A 6,715-nucleotide genomic window follows, 5' to 3' on the forward strand; every position below is an offset into this window, starting at 1 on the left:
TCTGGCACTTTGGCAAAGGCATGGTCGGCGGATGGCAAAAGGCTTTGCCATCTGCCAGCAGATGGCAAACAGTTTGTCTGAAACCCTGCCGGTAAAGGCTTCTTTGCCGTCTGCTAGCTGATGGCAAAGAGCCCGTGCCTTTGCCATCAGCTGGCAGATGGCAAAGCTCTTAATAGGGTTAGCCCCGTTAGAAGGCTAACGACATACTTTGCCGTCTGCCAGCAGATGGCAAAGGTTGCATGCTTTGCCATCTGCGGCAGATGGCAAAGAGCCCAAATAAGCCAGCCCAAATTTTACATGTAGATGACACGTGGCCTCTTTGCTATCTGCCAGTTGATGGCAAAGCTCTTTGCCATCTGCCAGTAGATGGCAAAGTGACTATATTGCCCCATTTAATTTTGTTTTTTCTTATATCAATTCATTTTCACGGAAAATCAAACACAAATATATTTATATGACCAATATAGCATATCCAACACATGTTACCAATAGTAGCAAGTTTCATCCGTACATATACATAGTTTCATCAATATTACACAGTTTCATCCATAGGTAGCAAGTTTCACAAGGTCAAAACAAAAACTAAATACAAGCACTCCATCAACCCAAGCTTACGTGATCTTAAGAAAATCTGTAAAATGGGAAAGAAGAAAGTTAGAAGAACTGGAAGAAAATACAAATTATGGACCTGAGACACGAGCAATGCAATTAAGTTATCTTAAGGCGAAAATCTTAAGAAATTGACACAAGGAAAGCAATTCTGTATCCATTTAAGAAGAATAGAAGGAATGCAATTCTATACAGTTAACTTGTGTGGAAATTTGATTATTACCAGGAACCTGTTGAGCTGTCAAACGCCTCCTTGGATCTGGGCCCTGACAAGGTCTTTTACATTATCTGATACCCTTGGCCATGGATCTCTTTTAAAATCAATGAGAGACCGGATAATTGCTTGAGCAACACCTTGTTCAGTTTCTGCATTATAAAATGGAAGCAACAAACATATTATTCAGAAAGAGCATTCAATGGGACAAGATAAATATATTTTTCTGAACCAAAGTCCACAGGCCAATCACGCCAGAGGCAAAATTAGGAAAACAAAACTTCAGTGTAGAAGGTGACACATGGCCGCTTTGTGCAGACAGGACATCAGAACACAGTTCACTTTAAGTACCCTAAATGTTTAATGCAGTTGACTTATGCCACCGAAACAATTGACTATTTTACGCTACCAAAAATGACATGCCCAGAATGTACGGACACCACTTATGCTACAGAACTGAATTGCCCAGAACGGAGGGACATCACAAAGAAGAATGTAAAGAATCACTCCTACACTCCAAACATCAACCTCTTGGCCACAGTTTCTCGAGCCATGTAATAAGGCCTTCCAACAATCTCAGTGAACCGTTCACCTACACCTCACAAACAAATAGCACATTAGGCAAACATTACAAAGTAAAAAAATATAGCATAAGACAGGCTACTGTATCAGCTCAGCTTTGTCCTCTGACCATATTATCGACAAGTAACAGACGGGTCAAAATGGAAAGCTTCAACGATAGCCATATAGGATATTAGGATTGACTCTACTTGGAGTGAAAAACAAAACAAACAGGCCAAAATCAATTGCTTTCAGTGCAACCGTTTCTTTCCAGTTTGCAAACAAGAAATTCTCTGGTTTGAGGTCCCGGTGCATCCACTTCATGCATATGGCAGATCTGATATTGTATAGGAAAGAACAAATGTACACACATTATTCACTAAACAGACAAAAAAGTGAAGTTGCAGCAATTTAAATACTACCAAGTTAAATGTGATCCTGGATAATCTAACAAGGCGAATGAACAACAGAAAATGCAGAAATTAATTGCTTCACAGATTAGATCATAACCTATTCAATGGAATATAGCCAACAAATATTTCTACCATGAATCACAGAATGAATGTGTCCCAGCATACTGTTAGGACAGTGTTAACCAAATGGCAAATGAAGGAATCCAGGGGCCATTCTTACATACACGACCCTGATGATGGTTTTGGTGACCACAATGGTGGCGCGTTCCGTGTAGTGCCCCCTCACAACAATCCGGTCGAAGAGCTCCCCACCCTCGCAGAGTGAGGGCCTCCCTGGTGGTATAGTCCATGCAGTGGTAGGTCACCCCAAACTCCCTGCAGTAAACCTCCCGACGGCGACGATGTTGTTTTCAAACAACTCCCTATTAAGATGAGAAGATACATCATTATGCGGGAATTGTTTTGCGTAATTTGACAAGTTTGCACTTGGTAGGAAGTTGCATTAGTACTTACATGTTGCAAATGGAATGGAAGGAAAAATATGTCACCAAGAGCTTGCAAGCAATTGTACTAATTATGGTATGGCCCCTTACTCTAAGAAGCATAAGCAGCTTCTCTAGAACAATAGGAATGCTAGCTACAAAACGTTGATGAATTACTCACTGGCACGGTCTCTATTTTAACATCAGGTATCCTAGCCTTATTTCTAAAGAGTCATGTTTATCTTGCTTTTCAGATATTTATTTTCAGAACCCATGGCTAATAAAAAAATGTGGTAAATTGGTCATGTTTATTTTGCTGTGAAGGAAATAGACACATGAGTACCAAAATGCACCAAATAGTATACAGGCGGTGCATTTCTAATAATATTAATAATCTACGAATATGTAACATTTATCCTATGTTGTCTTTTGGTAATTTCTTCTCCCTGAAATTTAGCTGCAGACTTATGACTTGGCACTATTAATTCAGTAGGAGAATGCGAACTTTGCTGAGATTGTTTAGTACATAAAAATATAACTGAAGCCCAATAGCAAGTGGTTGAAAGCAAGATGAGGGTGCTCTCTTACTATCCGTTGATAACACTACTCTTTAAGTCTATTTAAACTGGCTTTTAGGAGAGCACGGAAGCACCATAAAGATTTCTTCCAAGGGATAAAGCACCAGGAAGGGTAAACTGTTGATTTTTGAAAATGGTGCAAGGTATGACATTATAACTAATTACTATGTGGAATTGCAAAGACAACTCACAATAGTTGCTGACGAAAACCATTCAGAATTTAAATTATTTGGTACTATTAGGAATAAGTACACAACTTTTCTCTGCTGGATGCGCTAATCTGAGTTTAGTAAGGTATGTCATTTAATTTGTCTTTGAAAATTCTATTTGAATGAAATCCATGCACGCAAATAATAAGTACCCTATTATTCATCTACAAATTAAGTAATGGACGGGAAACAATTTTGTACACGATGAAAGGAAAAGCACCATGATTTCTCTTCATATTACACAATGGATGTGAAGCAAACTTTTACCGAAAATAATTTAGTGGATCATTAAGATACCTGCATGTTTCTCTCACTTGAACAACAGAAGCAATTTCACTATTGAGAAGGAAGTCGATCCTGCAAGGCATGAGATGTGTTATAAATAGAAAATACAAAATAAATGCGAAGGAGTGATCCCTTGGTGGTATTTTAATTTTGGGAAAAGCTTATCTGAACCTAAGCTGCATTTGATACTTGGTAGTGACAACACTGCACTCCAATATGTGATACAAATAGGCACACTTCTATCTTACGTGATTTACTCGACAAAATTGAAAGATCGCTAGTGTTGTTACATTCATTATTTATAAAATAGAAACCATAAAATCCTCTATACACCTAATGATTATGGTCAGTTTAGTTACGAAGATATTTGTAAAATGGACTTTTGTGAAATCTGGAACTATCTCTTTTTCCTGCAAAAAGACGACAGTTTTGTTAATGTTTTGGTTGTAAATTATGGGATAATCCGGACGGCAGTTTTGTTAATGTTTTGGTTGTAAACCAAGAACGACCACGCACACGGTGTAGAAGACACATATTCTAGCTGCCTATCCGGACGGCAACAACGTCTTCAAAATGATTTTGTTGTTGGCTGTAATTTGGAGCAACAAACGGCAAGCGAGCTAACTGAATCACCAAGCAAAAGATCCTAATAAAACGGTCGTGGATATGAGGATGTTGAGAAGAAGGTCTGAGCGAGAGACTCTCTTTTCTCCTCAGTGAGCTCATTTAAAAAAAGAGGTATGTGGTTCTTTTTTTTATGCAGAGAAAATATTGTAGTTTGCAAAAAAACTGCAGTATTAAAATCACAGTTTTTAGAGACAATCAAACAATCCTTTGTAATAAAAACCACGGTATTATAAAAAGCTGCAGTATTCTAAGAATACTTAGAAAATACTTTGTTATCAAACGGGGCCTCAGCTACCTAGCCATAAGCAGTGCAAGCACACGCCTGCTGGGGTTTGCACTGGATGATAGAACGGCCACACAAAGCTCAGACCATAGCCCCAAACTAGTTAGCACGACTGCACAAGCACAACACCCACGTACAGTCACTCGCAGAAAACTCCCCAAAACCCAATCGAGCCAGGCAGCCAGCAAGACTGCGAGCGTAACCTAGCCGCCGCTGGCTTGCCGCCATAGGGCTCCGCCTCACCGGGCAGCCAGCCGCCGGGCACCTGGTCGAGATCCATGGATGGGGAAACCAAACGAAGCAGTCCCAGGCAGCGGCGGCAGAGCATCGAGCTCGTGCAAACGTGCAAGAACTGCAATTTGCAAAATCAGCGAGCGCTGGTAGTCTAATCTATTTTCTTCTGATGTTGATCTCCAATTTCTAGCCAACTGTTATGGTCATTGCTGAACATGGTGATGTTATCACCTGAATCTGAATTGTCGATGGCGCTATGGCGGGGAGGGCCGCGGGAAGGGGGCGGCGCCATGGCCAGGCTCGGTGGAGGGGCGGGCTGCGGTGGTGGGGAGGGACGCGGGGCACGCCGCGGTGGCCAGGAGGGCCGCGGGGAGGGGGCAGCGCCGCGGCCTGGAACGGTGGAGGGACGTGCGCAGGGGCGGGCTGCGGTGGCAGGGAGGGGCGGGGGAGGGCTGCGGTGGCGGGGAGGGGCGGGCCGGCGGCGGTGTCGGGCGATGGCGGGCCGGCGGCGGTGCTGGGGTCGTCCGGCGGCTGGGGCGCGCGGGTGCGGTTTGGGGTTGGGTTTTTTTAGACAAGTGGTGGGTGGGTGAGGTGGGGAGAGAGAGAGGGGTGGGGCCGGGCTGGGAGAGAGAGAGAGGGGTGGTGCCGGGCTGGGAGAGAGGGGAGGAGAATATTTTTTAGAAAAAGAGAGGGGAGGAGATAGTCCGACCTCTTTGCCATCAGCCAGCGGATGGCAAAGGCCCATATCTTTGCCATCAGCCAGCGGCTGGCAAATGGCAAAGAGGTGGGGCTACTGGGCCGTTACAACACCGTCATCCATTGGGCCCCACCCACTTCTTTGCCATCTGCCAACAGACGGAAAAGATTCTTTGCCATCTGCTGGCAGATGGCAAAGAGGTGGGTTGACAGGCCGTTACAGCACTGGACCCCTACCCACCTCTTTGCCATCTGCTGGCAGATGGCAAAGATTATTTGCCATCCACTAGCAGATGGCAAAGAATTGGCTGATGGCAACCATGTTCTTTGCCGTCTGTCAGTTCTTTGCCATCTGTTTTTTATAAGCAGATGGCAAAGACGTTCTTTGCCATCAGCTGGCAGATGGCAAAGAGCTGGCTGATGGCAAATTCCCAGTTTCCAGTAGTGCAAGCCTAAGAGAGATGCATAACACTATGCATATTTTTAACTTTTTGGTAACTTGTTGCCAAAGGGGGAGAAATATGTATAGATCATAGTCTTCTTCTTCAAGAGAGTTTTGTTTTGTCTCTCTTTGCATTTTATTTGCTTGAACATTATTGTGTGTTTACTTTATACACTATATCTTTTTTGAGATACTTGGATGATCATGTGTTTGATCATATGCTACTTTAATGTGTGTTTGACTGATATTATCCTTCATATCTATTTATGATCATTCACTTTGCTTGGTGATGAGTGCATGTTTTCAATTATTATCATTTCGAACGCTCCACGAAGATGTATGTGACATGGAAGAGTGACCCATGATCGTAACACATTGTGCATTTTCAGTCCAAAGCAAAGTTTAAATAATGCACAAATTTAGGGGGAGCTCTTGTTTGTCACATACTTCTCAAAGAGACAATGTATTTCAATCTTCTTATCATTTGTCGAAGCTTTGATTTGTATGTTGTCATCAATTACCAAAAAGGGGGAGATTGAAAGTGCACCTATCCCTGGGTGGTTTTGGTAATGATTAACAAGATATAGCTCATGGAACTAATGCAGTACAAGATAAACATTTCAAGAAATTTCAATGATTGGCATGGCATGGATAAGGAATGTGGACCCCTCAAAATGCTAAGGACAAAAGATTGGCTCGAGCTTTAAAGTCCAAGACTCTACATTTTCTATTTTAGTGATCCAAGATCACATTGAGTCTATAGGAAAGCCAATACTATTAAAAGGGGATGAGGTGTTGCTTAATGGCTTGCTTGCTCAAAATGCTTAGTGATATGCTCCATAGCCCTCAACCACTTTCTCATATCCACATATGTCCCAAACCAAAAGTCAAACTCGGCCCACCGATTTGATCCATCCGGCGCCACCGAGTTCATTTGACATAGCCACCGCCAGAAACCCTAGTATTTTTGGTCTCACCGATGGGGATCTCGGTCTCACCGAGATGGGGTTGCAAACTCTCTATTTCCCGTCATAACATTTTGGTCAAACCGAGATGAGCGAATCGGTCCCATAGAGTTTGTC

General features: G+C 42.7%; 1 long non-coding RNA gene across 1 annotated transcript; it reads right to left on the reverse strand.

Moving 5' to 3' along the window:
• Window positions 1-555: 555 nt before the first annotated feature.
• Window positions 556-5,016, reverse strand: LOC123117618 (uncharacterized). The gene is made up of 4 exons (XR_006457442.1): window positions 4,727-5,016; window positions 3,364-3,423; window positions 833-2,219; window positions 556-631 (listed from the first exon to the last, which is right to left on the reverse strand). It is a non-coding gene; the product is annotated as an uncharacterized lncRNA (long non-coding RNA).
• Between the last annotated feature and the right edge of the window lie 1,699 nt (window positions 5,017-6,715).

The sequence above is a fragment of the Triticum aestivum genome, chromosome 1B (genome assembly GCF_018294505.1).
Source record: "Triticum aestivum cultivar Chinese Spring chromosome 1B, IWGSC CS RefSeq v2.1, whole genome shotgun sequence".
NCBI classification, from domain to species: domain Eukaryota; kingdom Viridiplantae; phylum Streptophyta; class Magnoliopsida; order Poales; family Poaceae; genus Triticum; species Triticum aestivum.